The 16,437-nt window shown below is 54.1% G+C and overlaps 1 pseudogene; it reads left to right on the top strand.

The window, feature by feature from the left end:
* The window catches only part of LOC119097209 (chloride channel protein 2-like), a 94,050-nt pseudogene that overhangs the window by 22,981 nt on the left and 54,632 nt on the right, over positions 1-16,437 (top strand).

Below are 16,437 nucleotides of genomic sequence, written 5' to 3'. Positions count from 1 at the left end.
TCGGGGACGCGGCGGCAGACAAGCATCTGATAGGGGACGCGGTGGCACACCAGCGCTGATCTCGGGGGACGCGGTGGCACACCAGCGCTGATCTACGGGGACGGTCTGTGGCAGGCAAGACGGTGGTCTCGGAGGACGCGGGTTTGGCACACCAGCGCTGATCTTGGGGACGGTCTGTGGCAGGCCAGCGGGTCTCGAGGACGTCGTGGCACACAGCGCTGATCTCGGAAACGGTCGGTGGCAGGCCAGTGCGTCCCAGACCGGCCTGTGGGGGCAAGTGGCACGGGGCTTTCATCCGATCTTCTGACGGCGGTGGACATCATTCTCGCGGGCAACCCACGGGTAACAGCGAGCTCCCACCTGGCTCACGCAGCTCGCCGCCCACGCAGCTGGCGCAGGTCCGCGATGGTGCTACCATTGGCAGTGAGCTGGGCCGCCGACAGGAGAGACTATTCTCCGTGGGGGAGAGCGTGTGGCGCCGCCTCCACACCGGCCCGGCGTGCCGGCGAGTCGGGCGGACCGACCTCTGCAGATGCTGCTCGATAGCGTACCAGAGGCCACGGCCGGCTGATGGGTCCCTGGCCGTGGCCGGTCGGCGGTAGGTGGGATCGTAGCGATGTTGTGAACACCTAATGTATTTGTAATGTGCATACAGATACTACGATCTCCCCATATTCGTACGACTCACGTATTTTGCCAGGGATCGCGCCATTTGAACTCTAGTAAGTGTGCAAGTTTTGGGCTTCAATGTGAGAATAGTGGCGCTTGAACACACGGCGGCGCTTTTGGCGGTACTCTCGAATATGACATCACTCGTTGTGGTTTTACGGCGGGTCATGTGAGTAAGACAACCCGAAAGTTACATTTTCTCTGACGTTTTGATTGGTTTGGGCAAGCTTCATTTTTATTACCAGGGTTGTCGGCCCCTCTTATGACATAACACGTTGAGGTAGCCGTTCGCAGGACCCGTCCGTGTAAGACTGCGGCTGGACGGTGTGATGCTGCAGCGTGCGTTGTGCTGGCGGGAGGGACGGTGGCGTTATTTGCAGACGGGGGGGGGGGGGGCTGGGGCTGACGGCAGCAGGGACGGCGATGGCGTCGTCTGCGGACGGGGGGACGGGGGGGGGGGGCTGGGGCGGACGCAGAAGGGACGGCGATAGCGTCATCTGCAGAGGGGGGCGGGGGAGGGGGATGGAGCGGACGGCAGCAGGGACGGCGATGGCGTCGTCTGCGGACGGGGGGGGGGGGCGGGCGGGGGGGGGGGGGGGGCGGACGGCAGTGGTGGGGGGGGGGGGGGGGGCGGTGGGCGTCTTCTGCAGACGGGGGCTGGGGCGGACGGCAGCGGGGAGCTATTTGGAAAACCAGGCTGACAGGACAGAGCGACTAGCGCCGTTGAGCATAAGGCGCCAGAATGGCCACGAAATTGGGCGTTAGGGTGTGCGGTAGATGGCAAGTACGGGAAAAGACAATCGCCGGACAAAGGACCGTGCACATTTGGCTGCATGGGGTGGGATGAGGCCAGGCAGTCATTACTGGGCCATTGATCTCAATGAACGCGGATTTTACTACCGACATCATGTTTTAATTGTAACCATTCATGTGAAATATGCCCAATTGTTATTGCAATCATGCTCTAAAGTTCGAACCAACCACATGACGCTTTTGGAAGCAGGTATAGAAAAAAAGTACTGAAAAGACTGAAGAGAAGACACTATTGGAGAAGGCACTGAATACTAATGAAAACAAATTGTCCAAATACCGACGAAGTCGGTTACATCAGAGTAGAATTGGGAAAGTATGAATTTGTAATATCGTATCATGAAAATCGAAACCATCCTTCTGCACTGCTTGATGTTGATAATCGATGCTCACAGTGAGAGAGAGCTCCAAAATGAGCTCTTTCAAAGAAGTCAAAAAAGGCACAGTAGTGTCCAAATTACAGCGACGTTCGTATTTCCAGTGGGTACGCCTGACAACCATTGATTCGCGGTAAAATTGACAAATCCGTCGACCTCTGCCTGTTCCATATCATTTCAAGGTGCCCATGTTCTGGCGTATATGCTGATCGACAGTGGGTGATGCGATACGGATAAACAGGATGATGTTTATTATCTCTATAATCGCGTTTGCGTTTTTGGCCCCTTGTATACAGCACGTATGCCGACTAACACACATTTTCCGAGTGTCCGGGGTCTGTCTTCCTCGGAACCGCATGCGCACGCGCTACAAATCCGCGGTGTGCTTCTGGTCAACGCCACGATGTTGTTCCATGTCTTTGACGTCGGCAACGTGCCTGTCATCTCGTGGCCACACTCGGTGTGTGGGCCGCCGTCCGAGGCCTGTACTGTGACCTGACGTACTGAGGTCGGCGGCGGGCCGCGAGATGACCTGACCTGGCGTTGCAGCGCGCATCTGGCTGTACCGGGACCTGACGACACACCCGGTGCTGCAGTACATCGCCTGGGTCACGCTGCCCATCAGCCTGATCCTGTTCTCCGCCGCCTTCGTGCACATCGTCTCCAAATCGGCCGTCGGTGAGCGTCATGTGGGGCTGGGCGGCGCGCTCCAAACGTCACCAGACAGTATTCGATGACACGCAACGGAGTCGGGAGGGCGGGCCTGCCGCGGACACGCTGATCGCACCGGAGTCGGGAGGGTGGGGCTGCCGCAGGCCCGATGGTAACACCGGAGTCGGGAGGGTGGGCTTGCCGCAGACTCGCTGGTTGCACCGGAGTCGGGAGGGTGGGCCTGCCGCGGACCCGCTGGTCGCACCGGAGTCGGGAGGGTGGGCCTGCCGCAGACCCGCTGGTCGCACCGGAGTCGGGAGGGTAGGCCTGCCGCAGACCCGACGGTAACACCGGAGTCGGGAGGGCGGGCCTGTCGCAGACCCGCTGGTCGCACCGGAGTCGGGAAGGTGGGCCTGCCGCAGACCCGCTGGTGATGGAGCGGCGCTGACATCGGCGGTGTGCCAACTGCCATCAATTTATTGCGACGTCGGTATGTAGATGCGTCCAGTTACATTTCGCCACAAGCGCTCCCGGTTGAAGTTAACCTTTTACTGTCGCTCGTAATTGTGAAAACGATACCGAGATTCAACCCGATGCCTGCAATTCCAGTTAAAGCATGATCAAATTGTAAACGGACTGTAGATATCCATCGCGGCCAGTGGTGTATCAGACCGGCTCTGTTGTACATTACCAAGGTTTCGAAGACCACCCTATACCAGTATACGCTCTTTTCTGCTCAGTGGACAAAACTTCAAGTCCTCTACTCCTCTGAAGGACATACCTCTTGACTTGCGCTGTCCAGGAGGCAGTCCTCTTCCTTCGTCCTCCGCTGTCCATTGAGCGTCATTCCTCTTGTCCTCTGCTGCTCAGCGAGCGTCATTCCTCTAGTTCTCTGCCGCTCTTGAGTGTCTCCTTCCCGTCCTGCGCCGTTTACTAGGTGACACTCCTCGTTCAGCGAGTGACACTCTTCACACCAGCTGCTGCGGCGCGCTCTGACACGTCGTCACCACTAAGCCCACCGTCGTTCCATGCATAACGCCGTCTCCTTTCAAAGAGCCGGCCATAAGTTGGCCTAACGAGGCGGCTAATCCCCTGGCACCGCCGTGACGATCAGACCAGTACAGCGGCTGGAGCAGGCCGGCGGGGAGCGGAATTGCCGCCGCCGCGGCTCGCAGTGACACCCGCGTCGGGGTCGTTGTCCGTGGATGTGGTGTGGGCGCGCGTGTTCGAGTGGATGTGCGCTGCAGCGCCAGACGATGACACACGCCGGCGCCGAAGGCAGCAGCTGCCGATCAGAGTTCGGCGTCTGCGGACAAATAAGAGCGCGGTCGAACGTCCGACAATTTACACAAACGGCGACGGCTGTGGCCGAGACTCCGTGATCCGTTACAGCCATTTGTGCAACCGGCCGCCGCCGATGTTTATCTGTCGCCGGCGCGTGCTGCTCGTCTGCAGGGACGCAGGAATGGGGCGGGGAGCGGGGGGGGGGGGGGGAGGGGTGGCAGGCGCCCTGTACCTGTCGATCGCCTGGCAGGCTCCGGCATTCCCGAGATGAAGACGGATCCTGCGCGGCGTGCCACTTGGATGAGTACCTGACGTTCCGCACGCTGGTGGCCAAGGTGGTCGGCCTCACCGCCTGCCTCGGCTCCGGCATCCCGCTGGCAATGGAGGTGAGGCTGGCGACCGCTGCAGACCCGCGCTGGGCCGCCCGGTCCACTTCCGGGGCCGTGGCGGCGGACGTCTGGCGGCAGCGTGTGCCGGCCGGATCACTTTAAGCCGTTGCAGGCCCACCTCCGTATTATGTAATGCGCGGTTATGGCGCTCGACAGACGAATGTTGAACGAACTATTTGAAAAGTATGCTTAAGTCTCGGGAAGAATTCAGAACTAGTTTTCGATATTGCACTGCACGTAAGGGTTCAAAATTAAGGTGGTAGCTGGTTCGTCGGCACAAAAGCTCTGTTCGAGGCATGGCTGAGTACAGACATGGCCTATTGATTGCCGTGTGCGCTTGGTTAAATGCACTGATATCGCGCGATACGCAGTCTTTCCTAAATCTGTTGTCGTAATTACGCGCACATGCCGCCAGCCAGTTCAGAGTGTTTTTTGTTCACAATTGAATAATTCTTATCAGCTCGCTCACGGCCGTGCACGCACAAGCTGAGCAACGCATAAATCGAACGTGCACATGCAATATAGCGACGCGTGACATTTTTATTCTGCATTCATCTGTGAGCGGTGTGTCATTATATAAGCGGTTAGCGGGCACCGGGCGACGATGCTATCGCGGGTGCTGCCGTCGGCGTACCAGACGCATCCGGTCGATGCCAATTATCGGACCACTGCAGCTGGCCGGCCTCTCGTAACGATGACGTAGCGCCGATCGACCTTGACCTCAACTCATCGCCACGCCTTCACTGCGATTGTGACGCCCCATCAGCGCTGTAAAAACACGGCGTAACGCCTCCGATGCCGGCTGTGTTGGCGGCGGCGGCGCTGCCGGACAGTACGTCATCGTGACGCGGTAGGCAGAGATGATGCACGCCGGGATCAATACGGCCCCTGACGGCCACGCCTGCCGCAGGGCCCGTTCGTCCACATCGCCAGCATCGTGGCCACACTGCTGACCAAGCTGGTGACGTCCTTCAAGGGCATCTACGAGAACGAGAGTCGTAATAGCGAGATGCTGGCGGCGGCCTGCGCCGTCGGGCGTGGCCTGCAGCTTCGCCGCGCCCATCGGGGGTAAGGCACGTGCGGAGGTCGCGATGTGGCGTCGGCGACTGCTGCGTGTGCTTCGGCACGGATGGTGCTCTCGATGCGCGTGGGGCTCGACAACCGCTTTCATGGTCAGCTTTATATTTGGACCTCTGCAACTTTGCTGTCAACCTTGCACGTTTCATGAATGGAGGACTTCAAATCACGGATTCAACAATGTTTAATCGTTCTTGGGATCTATTTGGGCATGACTGACTTTTAATCGTCTTACGGGATGTTGCGACGACACTACCGTCAACGAGGGCTCGCCCCTGCTGTGGACGAGTCCCACACGAGGCGGGCTCGTTGGCCGCGACAACGCGCAGCGGTTCTAAATTTAGCTCCCAGCGTGTCTGCCAAGAGCGTACTGTCGTATAAATAATGCATTCCGTTTGGCACACTGTTAGTACGGCTTCTCATTTCCGTGTAGAGATTTAAACAGATAACATGTGCAGGGCTGCAGATGAATGCAAATGTAAGCAGTGTGCGTGGTGGGCGTAACCTAACTGTCAATGGCGATGCAGATGCATCCCAGCACCTCAAAGGATTGACGTTGGGTCCATGACGCTGATTAGAAAGGACAGCGGCCAATATTATAAATAATGACGCCACTGTCTGCAGAAATTAGTACCAGATCGAAAACAACGGCACTCTCCCAAATGTTACAAATAGAAGTCAGCACGGCAAATCGTTTATTCATGAAAGCATGTTTTCTTCTTCTTTTGATACATTTTTTAAACAATTGCGTTGGCGCATTGCGCACCGGAGCATGGAACCTTTCACATGTTTATGGACTAGCACGGTAGTCAAGATATTGATCAGAATCATGCTAATTTAAAATATGTGCTCTCCTAAATATTGAACAGATATTGTATGGCATGTTAAATATGTGAAAACTTGTGCCTTGAAGTAAAACATCTTGAGCTGATTTACTGTGAACCCCAGCCGTGCCTGCGCTGTGGAGGGAGCTCACGTTGAAATGTGGCGTTAAAAACGAAAATCAGTAACGAAATTGCGAGCTTACATATAATTTGATAGTCTTGTGCGCTAGTCAAGTGCAAGATCACACCTAGGTGACGCATATATGACTCATGGGCTTGAAATGGGGTGTGGCCACTGGTGTGTCTGCCAGCAGCTTTGGGCTTGTCTGTATGTCATGGGGAGTGCGAGGAGATCCCAAAGTTATATTTGCACCTCCAGCATTTTCTGCGAAGAAGTTTCGCTTCTGGCAATGCGTTGTGTTCCTAGGCATTTCAGTATCTAGTAGATGACCGAGTGCCTCTAATTATAGCCTGACGACAAAAACAGATCGTCCCGGAGGTTAGAATGTCGAAGGCATCCGGTACCTCGCCCAAATTAAGTGTACCAACTCACTTGCTCAGTGTGTGTATCTTCCTTTTAAGTGTGCGCTGCTCTCCGCCTTCCTCGCGTCCCACTTCGTTGGTTGACTTATGACCCACATTTGAAGGAATGTTTCCAATTTAAAGATACTACTGAAGCAAGCATGAGATATGATGGAACAAGCTCACTTATAACTATTGGTATATTCTTCAAGTGGAAAAGACTGTTCTAGATCGCACAAGCTATTGTTTACTAAACATGCTCCTCAATGCGTCATGGTTTGATTACATCGTCATACCTAGCGCGACATTGATCGAGAGCCAATTGACGGCCGTTATATCTGGAAATCGCACTCACGAACGCCAGATGAGAACGCCTCGACTCGAAAAAAAATTATGTTTGATTGGCCTCGATCGTCGCATGGCTTATGGAATTGCCGGATTTGAAGAGCGTTATTATGACGGCATGAATGCCAGGGTGACTAAAATATTCTACCGAGTATACCTTTCCCCATTTTCGCGGGTGTGTAGCTCAGAAACGAGTGGGGCCTAGGTCTTTAAAAGGGGATGATTGCGCACAACACCGAAATGTCTTTAAGATGGCTATTTCAGTTCAAAACCCGGTATAAACTTGGAGCACTCTTTAAGCGGCCGACAGTAACAACGTGACACAGTATTTTGGAGCTCAGTCATGGCTTTTCCCAACACGCGGAATTTGGAAATATGCTTTTACCAGACCAGCAATCGGCATCATGAGCTGTGCCATCTTTTCACACACACGCACACACGCACACACACACACACACACACACACACACACACACACACACACACACACACACACACACACACACACACACACACACACACACACACACAACACACACCACACACACACACACACACACACACACACACACACACACACAAAATGTTTGGTGCTTTGCCGGCGACTGGGTGTCATCCGATCCTCCCTGACAACACACATTCAGTCACCTGCGTTGGATGAGCTTTAGCATTGTGTCTGTTAACTTTATGTTGATTAGTCACAGCTTTTAATAATCGCATAGCGTGTTTTTTCGTGATCAGTCCCCACAGCCAGCCGCCACGAGATACACCGACTCATATGGGCATTACAACGCAGTCATGGTCAGGTACGCGCTGCTACACGTTATGCTGCAATGTTTCATTCATTTTTAAATCGTCTGTTACTTGATAGTCTCCGCAGGGTGCTTCTGGTGTATTGCAACATGCTGAAATAATAAAGGCGAAGAAAATAGGTGCAAATGTCTCCTGTCATGTACAATCCGTGCGCATCATCGCAGAGGTGTAAACATTTTCCTAGGGATCTAAGAGGACAACTGTGTCACTTTTTAGGCCGTACATACATTCCAGGCTGAGCTGGGAGTCGTTGCTGGTCGTTTGCATTATGATCAGACGTCCACCGACGCAAATCCGAATCGGTGTCATCTCGACTCTTTAACGGGGCCCCAGTACTTTGGCGGACCCGGCCTTCGTCGTCAACGAAAGAAAATGGTCAATACATTTCCATTCATTTCCATAAATCCTTTCATTCTCTCCAACATAATGCATTTGTTGCAGGAGGCGTCGGCCTAATATTTTTAAGCCATTAGAACGTGCCGTGCCCTTTTGAAAGTAATCTGTTCACCGCTATCCGCTAAATTTTCGTGACGGAAATCGGTCGTGCCGCCTTCGTAAATAGTTCGTTCTTTTCCCAGTTAAAATGTTCGAAGCAAACCGGTCAAAAAGACCGCAAGTGTAGCACAAGTGGCTGTGTGGTAAACTGCTCAAAACTGATATGCATTTAAACCCTGGTCAGGCGGGGCTTTTCTTACTTATGCTCATGACAGGGGAAGTCGTGACAGAAGCCCCAACTAACTTTTCGTCTAAGACCGATATATCATCATTATTCATTGTCATCATCAGGCGAACTAGTGTGCAAGAGGGTGTGCAAAGTCAAAAGAGGTCGCAGAGTCCTACCATGTATTACAATCGCAATTCTACTTCATATATTATGAAATGAAGACCAGGGTTGAACGAGCACGCTCGACCTGTGCTGGGCACATATTACAATTGGAATAAGAGGCCATGACAAGGTAGCTCATATAAAACATGCAGACATTAGTAAAGCAGGGCCACGAACTGGCTTAACTTTTGGAAGGGCATGGTCCCTCGCATGAAATTATCCAAAAGCAAAGCGAGTCAAAAAATTGAACCATCGCGAATGCAGCCACCTGCGCAAACTTTCTGCGTCACCATGTCTGGCGTAAACTCGCCTGTCAGTGCTTTCCTGTTCTAGGTTTCTCTGTTGCAGCGGGAGCGTAACCCAAATTCATCATAAGTCACAAAAATCATGCGAATGTGGTGGATCGTAATGTAATATTTTTGCCAGAGTATGTGCCATCGTTGCCACCTAAAAGAGCAAGGTGGCATGTTTCATCCAGCTTGGCACCGGGTGTCCTTGCCCTTTATCTCAAGATGTAACAACTGCCGGCACAAGAATTAAAGTGATAAAACAAACAAAGAGCTTGGCCAAATTTGAACTGTATTGTCGATTTGGCGAGAACCAGGACCGACATGGCCTTCACGAGCCTGTGAAAAGAACCTGTTCAGAGGATATTCTTACCTGGACAGGAAGGCTGAATATGTCAAAGACAGAATCGCGCTCAAAGACGCAACAATATACATTTAATGGCCGCCGAGTCGTTGAAGTGAAACTTCATGGAGCCGTCAGCCCCCCTTCCCCCCCCCCCCTTGTCGAGCGAGAGTTAACGACGTCGTGAGGGCGGGCTTAGCTGAGTGTGCGCGTATGTCAACATTGCTGAGGCGATGTGCGATTTCATGTGTTTTTGGACGCAATAACGGGACGGTATTGAGAGACTTACCTTATATGGATTAACGCTTGGACAGTTAAACGGAAGACCCCGCCGACCAGAGCGCGCAGCTCGTCATTCTGATTGATTGGTGTGCCCCGGTGCGTCATCCGGCTCCCTCGGCTCGCGACGCATCTGCAACATATCACACATCCCTCATCTTAAAATAAAACCGATTTACCGGTTCGAAGGGAATGATATGTGGATGCCATCACATTTCATGCGACCGTTAAGCAACACAAAACATGGTTCAAGAGTCATTTGAATTCATTCGTTCCGTTAAAAAGTTATCCGTATCGGCGGCGATTATTCTTCGTTGCAGTAGCCATTGCTAGCTCGTGTAACCACGGCACGGAAAGGGGCGTATGTATACGGGGGCCTCTGCAATCATAGACTGCTTAGACGCAACTGACTCCCGGCGAGCCGCGTGGGAGCGCTCCAGGGCGTCTTCGCGTCTCAAGTCACACAATGGGCCATTCTGTGCCGGCGGGCCCACTTCGTATCAGTCCGGCCTCCTCATGCTGCTCAGGCGTCACATATCAATTTGAGCCTTCAGCTTCAACGTGGGCCGCTCGGCTCCGACCAGCCGATAGCCCTAATACCTTCAGCCTTTCCCAGAATGCGCTAGGAACGGCCAAGTGCGGATCTAGGCTGCGATCTTGGTGAGATTCAACTTCTTAAGGTTGCGCTGTTTTCAAAATGGCCAGTTCAAAGAGGAGAACTGTTTGCGGTTTGGCCGTTATCGGTGGTTGGCCCCACACATTACCAACCATTAGATACACCCCACGCTGGCCCCATTACTCTTCTTCTCCAGACATGGCAACTGTACCGAATGCAGGCCACATGCATAGTTTAACGGGAGAGGAGCGTCAAATCTATAGCACATTCCGCAAGTGTCCCTGTGAACCCGCAGACTATCGCCTGACTGATTTGCTGCCCAGCTTTTTTAATGTCAACAGTTGAACATTTTGACCGCGAGAAATAATGATAATTCTAAGTAAAAGCTAGTGGTCATTCCTTCGTAGGCTTCATGCACAAAGCTCTTACTTAAACATCCTGTTTCCGATTGTTTGACGTGCTCACTAAATTTACCCCAAAAAATCAATCACGAAAGCGTAATCAAACCAACGAGAAAGCGGTAGCTTTTTAACCTTTGACCGTGCCTTTTGTTCGTGAAGCGTGTCTTGACTTTCTTTGTAATTGTGATTTTCCTAGCCACGTTTATTCTGTAGCTTAATATAAGTGCCGTGCGACGAGCTCCACACACGCTGAACTCGGCGGCCGCTGGGGGCCGGTGCTGGACGAACGCAGCTCTTCCCAGCCCGCGGCGCGCGTCAGCACAAGTACCAGGTAGCGAAGGATTGGTCACGATAGCGAGCCTTAATCTGGGCAGAATCACTCGACTTGATAATCAATATAGCACTTACCGACGCATGTCACTGCTCGGCGCCGAGGATCGCGATCTTGTGCGGCTGTAGTTGCGATATGACGACAGGAATGTTACGCCACGCGCGCGGGCTGATCTGGCGTCTCAGGATCCAAGGCTTGACCTTGGCCAATTACGCCCCCCCGCCCCCCCCCCCCCCCCCCCCCCCCCCCCCCCCCCCACCTTCTTGACTACGGAGTGACCGGCGATGATGTGCTCCGTCCATTGAATTATTTCAAGAATTGATGTTGGTTTTACGACAGTTGTCTTACATTGAGTTGTTTTCTGAATGAACGGAGAATTTTGACGCATCCAACCCGTTTGATCTAGCTCATGGAGGGTAGGTCCAGAAGCGGCGTGGAAGGTACGCAGTCGTTTTTCACTCCTACCAGGCGGTAGGTTCTCCAAAAACCATCGCACCGGTAACAACCGCTAGAATTTGTCGACAGTTCAAACAATTCCTGTCGGGACCACGCCATCCCAAAAGTTGACCAGCCGTGATGTGATAAGCATATGCGTGCCCTCCACCCGTGTGCCATATGTTTACTCTCTCCCTTTGCCTCTCTCTCTCTCTCTCTCTCTCTCTCTCTCTCTCTCTCTCTCTCTCTCTCTCTCTCTCTCTCTCTCTCTCTCTCTCTCTCTCTCTCTCCCTCTCTCTCTCTCTCTCTCTCTCTCTCTCTCGCGCGCGCGCGCGCGCGAGAAGTATTCACAATTTCTGTTTTATTCGCGTAAAGTATTCACACTAAAGCAAGTGTGAATGCTTAAAGCTGTGCCTGCATGACAAGTCTACAATGTCTGAGGTTATGCCACTTTGCCACCGTATCACTGCCCTCTGCATATGGCGGTAACACTTTGCATTCCAAAGCTGTCATGGTTAAACCTTCAACATGTGATTATCGGCCCTCAAAGGCGTTTTCTGTGCGCTGCGCACATAGCGTTGCGCACATGCAGTGTCAACACCGTTTATTTGTACGACGGTAGCAAACGCCTCAGTGGATCAGGTTTGTAAACTTTGGCTTGCTTGCGTTCATGCACCAATTTTCCATAGAATAATAAGCTCTGCACGACGGGTCGATTGCCAGGGCCGATCGCGAGCTCCATTCTATAGATCTACATAGGCTCATACTGCCCGGAAAACACCTTGTGCTTACGACGGCAGCAGCAGGCCAGCCGTCAGTGGCGGTGAGCCCTGATTGGTCTGGCGGCGCAGACGTTTCGCGCTTTCCGCTCGGGCCCGCGCTCAGGCCCGCTCCGCGCCGCCGCGGGCCGGTCGCGTCACCACAGCCACAGTCGGGCGCGGCACGTGGCCAGCTGAGGGTGGCCGGGGCGCGCGGCGGGTCATGGGCGGTCAGTGGCAGCAGCGCTCCGTGGCGGAGGGTCCGCCCGAGCAGAGTACCGACAGCCAGAATTCGACGCCGCTGTTGGAGAACGCCGATAAGTGGCAGGACTACAGCGGCAGCAGCAGCACAAGCAGTAGCGGCGGCAGCGCGACCGGCTTCAGCGGCCAGCAGCGGCGGCTGCTGGCCGGGCTGTCGGCCGGCGGCCTGCTGGCCGGCTGCTGCATCGCCGTCATGATCCCGTTCTTCCCGCACGAGGCGCAGCAGCGCGGCGTGCCGCAGGTGTACTCAGGCGCCGTGTTCAGCTGCTACGCGCTCTCGCAGCTTCTGGCGTTCCCTGTGATGGGCCGGGTGGCGCCGCGGGTCGGCGTGACGCGGCTCTACAACGCCGGGCTGGCCACGGCCGGCCTCGCCACCGCCGCGTTCGGTCTGATGCCGCTGGTGCCCGGCGCCACCGACTTCGTCGCCGGCTGTCTGGTGTGCCGCAGCGTGGAGGCCGTCGGCACGGCCGCCATGCACACGGCGGCACGTGCCATCATCATCAACCAGTTCCCGCGCAACACCAACACGGCCATGTCCGTGTCGGAGACACTGGCCGGGCTCGGGCTTTCGATCGGGGCCGGCGCTCGGCGGCGGCCTCTACCAGGTGGGCGGCTACGGCGCGCCCTTCTTCGCCCTGGGCGGCGCCATGCTGGTGACGGCCGCGGTCAGCGTCTGGCTGATGCCGGCCGTGAAGGATGCGGCGGCGCTCGCCGGCCGCTCGGCCGGCGGCCGGCTGCGGCGCTTCGCCGGCGCGGGCGAGAGCTGGCTGTGCTGCGCCGTCGTGCTGGTCGTGGCCATGTACTGGACGGCGCTCGACCCCAACCTGGAGCCATACGTGCGGAGCGCGCTGGGCGTCACGCCTGCGCAGCTCGGCCTCTTCTTCCTGGTGTCGTCCACCTGCTACACGGTGGCCAGCCTGCTGTGGGGCCGCGTGTCGGACCGCGTCGACAACACGTACACACTGACGGCGCCGTGCCTGACGGCCGGTGGCATCGGTATCCTGCTGATGCCGCCGTCGCCGCTACTCGGGCTGCGGCCCCGCCTGGTGGCTGCTCGGACTCGGCATGGTGGTGCGCGAGCTCGCGATCGGCGGGCGCCTACATTCCCATCCTGAGCCGCATGTGCCGCGTGTGCGTGGCGCACGGCATGGAGAACAACCTGGCGACGCAGGCGTTCGTGTCGGCGGTGTTCGGCGCCGTGTTCTCGGTCGGCAACGTGCTGGGGCCGACGCTGGGCGGCTACAATCAGCGACCTATACGGCTTCCCCGTGGCGGCCACCGCGCTGGCCGGCCTCGGTCTGCTGGTGGCCGCCGCCTGCCTGCTGGGCGCCGCCGTTGCCGGCCGCCGCAGCACCGCCTAATAAACGGTCGGCACGCCGCCAGCCCGGCCGACGTCGGGGCGGCTAAACCGCGGCCCGCTGGCGTGTCGGACTCTGCCAGCTAGACTGTTACTAAGTCAAGGTCTGCACGTCGCCAGCTGGGACGCATGAGGCCAGGCATCGACGCGATCGACATCGACGCGACGGCGTGCGCTGCCAAGTAGGCCGCTTGGTTGTCAAAAGGTCGACGCACGAGTTGACGTCAAAGTCATGCTGGTTTTCGGGGAGGCTTCGTGTCAAGTTCGCCGTTGCGCGGTGGGACGAAGATCAACTGTGCTGCAGTGAAGCATCATGTGGTTCATGTCTGGCGCGTGACTTGGCCGGTGGGGACCACCAAGTCTTGTTTGAGTCAGCTGTTTGCGATGACTGTCTCAGTACTAGCATATCCGCAGTGACTCTGTGTGACTGCCGCTGTCTTCATGCCAATGAGCCTTGGGTGCAACGCTTATCGTGCGCAGTGTCCGTTGCATTTGTCGCGCAGACCACGTCTTATTTCTCAGGTTGTAATACAAGCCATGTTCCGCTCACAGCTTGCAAGCTGGGCAGTTCAGCGTATGAACATCTTTCAATCTGAAAGACATGCGTGGTTCTATCTTCATAATGTTTTATCCCAAGGAATGAGGCTTGCAGGTTCGGGGCAAATCCTTGTACGCATCTGTGGATTCAGAGGAGCGAAGAATCGGTGAGGGAAGGGGGACCCGGTTGTAGTGGCCCTCAGACTTCGGTAGTGTAGTACATTGCCTCTGCATTTTCCCCTCCAGGTCTGAAGGCAGATGTTGCGTTGTCTTTGGGCAGATCATTAAAAGAATGTATCTGGGTGCAATTTATCCCCCTTCCAACTTGCTCCATGCACATGCTTCTAAGCGCAGAGACCGGATAGCCGCATGAGCGAACCGCGGTCAACGTCGGAGGATCAAACACAGACCCTGTTTTGCGGTTTTTGTCGAAACGCATTTCATTTAAGTTGAGTGTTAATCATTGGTGACTGCGTCTTCTATACGCAGGGAGTAACCAGGGGTGTGACGCGTTTCGAGTGGCCGTGGGAACGCTTTCATACGTGTGACGCCACTTGTGCTTTAGCTCAGTCTGACGTCGACTGCTTAGCGGGAGTGTATACGTTTTTTTCAACTTATTAACGCCTTAGCGCCCTGAAGCATAGAAACCAGTGGTCAAACTATACATAGATAGCTTTATACATGCTCGCTCAAAAATGAAATATCTGCATTACCTATGCGGTCTTAACACGCACAGGCAAGCCTCAAAAAAATAAAAGATGGCGCGGATTAGTACCGCCAGTTTTTATTTGAACAGTGGCGGGATTAATTCACCCACACCAGGATTTTAAAACCCTTTCCGCCCGCAAGGCTTTGTTTGACAAAGAGCCGCTCAGGTTTGCAAGCAGATGTTTTTTTTTGCAAATTATCTATTTAGTCTCTTGTCTAGGTCTCCTCAATGAAGTCTCTCAACTGACAGGTGTAATAAGTCTGCGAGGCTTTCTATCCTTTTAGTTAAGTTTTTCAACACAAGCACTGATAATCTTAGTTGTTGATCTTGGAATATATGCTTGCATATAACCTAACATACCATGGGACCTAAAAGAGAAAACTACAAGAATGATAACGGCACCACCAGGCACAGCTGATCAACGTGACTGCTGGGAAACAAATGCGACCTCGTGAGAAAGCCGCTTAAACGCCGTTCCTTGAGGGATCAAAGACATGAACCCAGAATTGCATGCACTTTAAGAGCTAAAGAGGTAAAGCGCCTTACTTGTGCTGGTGCAATGAGGGCGTGCATTAGCTTTGACGAATTTGAGGAATGCGTTCACTAAACCTGATCTAAACACGACTTCTAGGCCATTCGTTATTTCGTTACGCCACTTGCCCACAATTACGTCATAGTATTTGTTGCAAGACCAGCTGATTTCACATGAATGTTTACGTATTAGGTGCATGCTGATGTTGGATCAGACTGCATTCATGGTGTGTTCGACGACTTTTTTCGTGTCAACCACGTCAAAATTTGCTTCCTTTACAATTCAGAACGTACCTTATGTGAACAGACAAACTGTCATTTTCCATGCCAAGATGCTACAAGGACGATGTAGGACAAAAAGCTTTATTGATGCCTGCGTCGATGTGTCCATGTTACGTTGACAGCTAACGTCGGCCGGCCTTGGCCGTGCTCTTGGCCGTGCCGAGGCCGACTTATGTGCGGTTGCAATCGTCCTTGGATGCTGCGGCATGGCGCGGCACTGAACTGGTGGCCAAGCAAACCGCGGACGAGACCACAAGACTTTGCATGCATATTCAGCAGACATTGCTGCTTTATCTAGGTTGCATAGCCTGCAGATAGATTCTGAGTCACAGAAGAAAACTGGCTTGGTGATCAGGTGTTTGGGATCTGGCGGGTATTGGCATGCATTTAAACTCCAATGCAAGGTCCTCCTTTCCACTCATTCTAAGCAGGACTTGTCGGAAGTTTTTGTCGTTTGAGCATGACCCGAGCATTTGAACCCATCAGCTTGACCAGGTGTTGTGTTTTCATGATGTGCATTGTATTTTGTGAAGGGTATTTAGCCTTACCTACCACTACTTCTTGATAGGCTTAGAATTTGCTATTGCTTATTTGTGAGCTGCTGGGGATTCGAGCCATTCAAAATGCGTTTTGTATTAGTTACGTATAAACAGAAGTGGTACAGTGCTTGGGCCATGCAATTCTGCTGAGCCGATGAAGTCGTTTCATGCATCATGGCAGCTT

This window comes from Pollicipes pollicipes, unplaced genomic scaffold (assembly GCF_011947565.3).
Source record: "Pollicipes pollicipes isolate AB1234 unplaced genomic scaffold, Ppol_2.1 Scaffold_4295;HRSCAF=5057_pilon_pilon_pilon, whole genome shotgun sequence".
Lineage (NCBI taxonomy): Eukaryota > Metazoa > Arthropoda > Thecostraca > Pollicipedomorpha > Pollicipedidae > Pollicipes > Pollicipes pollicipes.
This window is presented reverse-complemented; position numbering and strand designations above follow the sequence as displayed.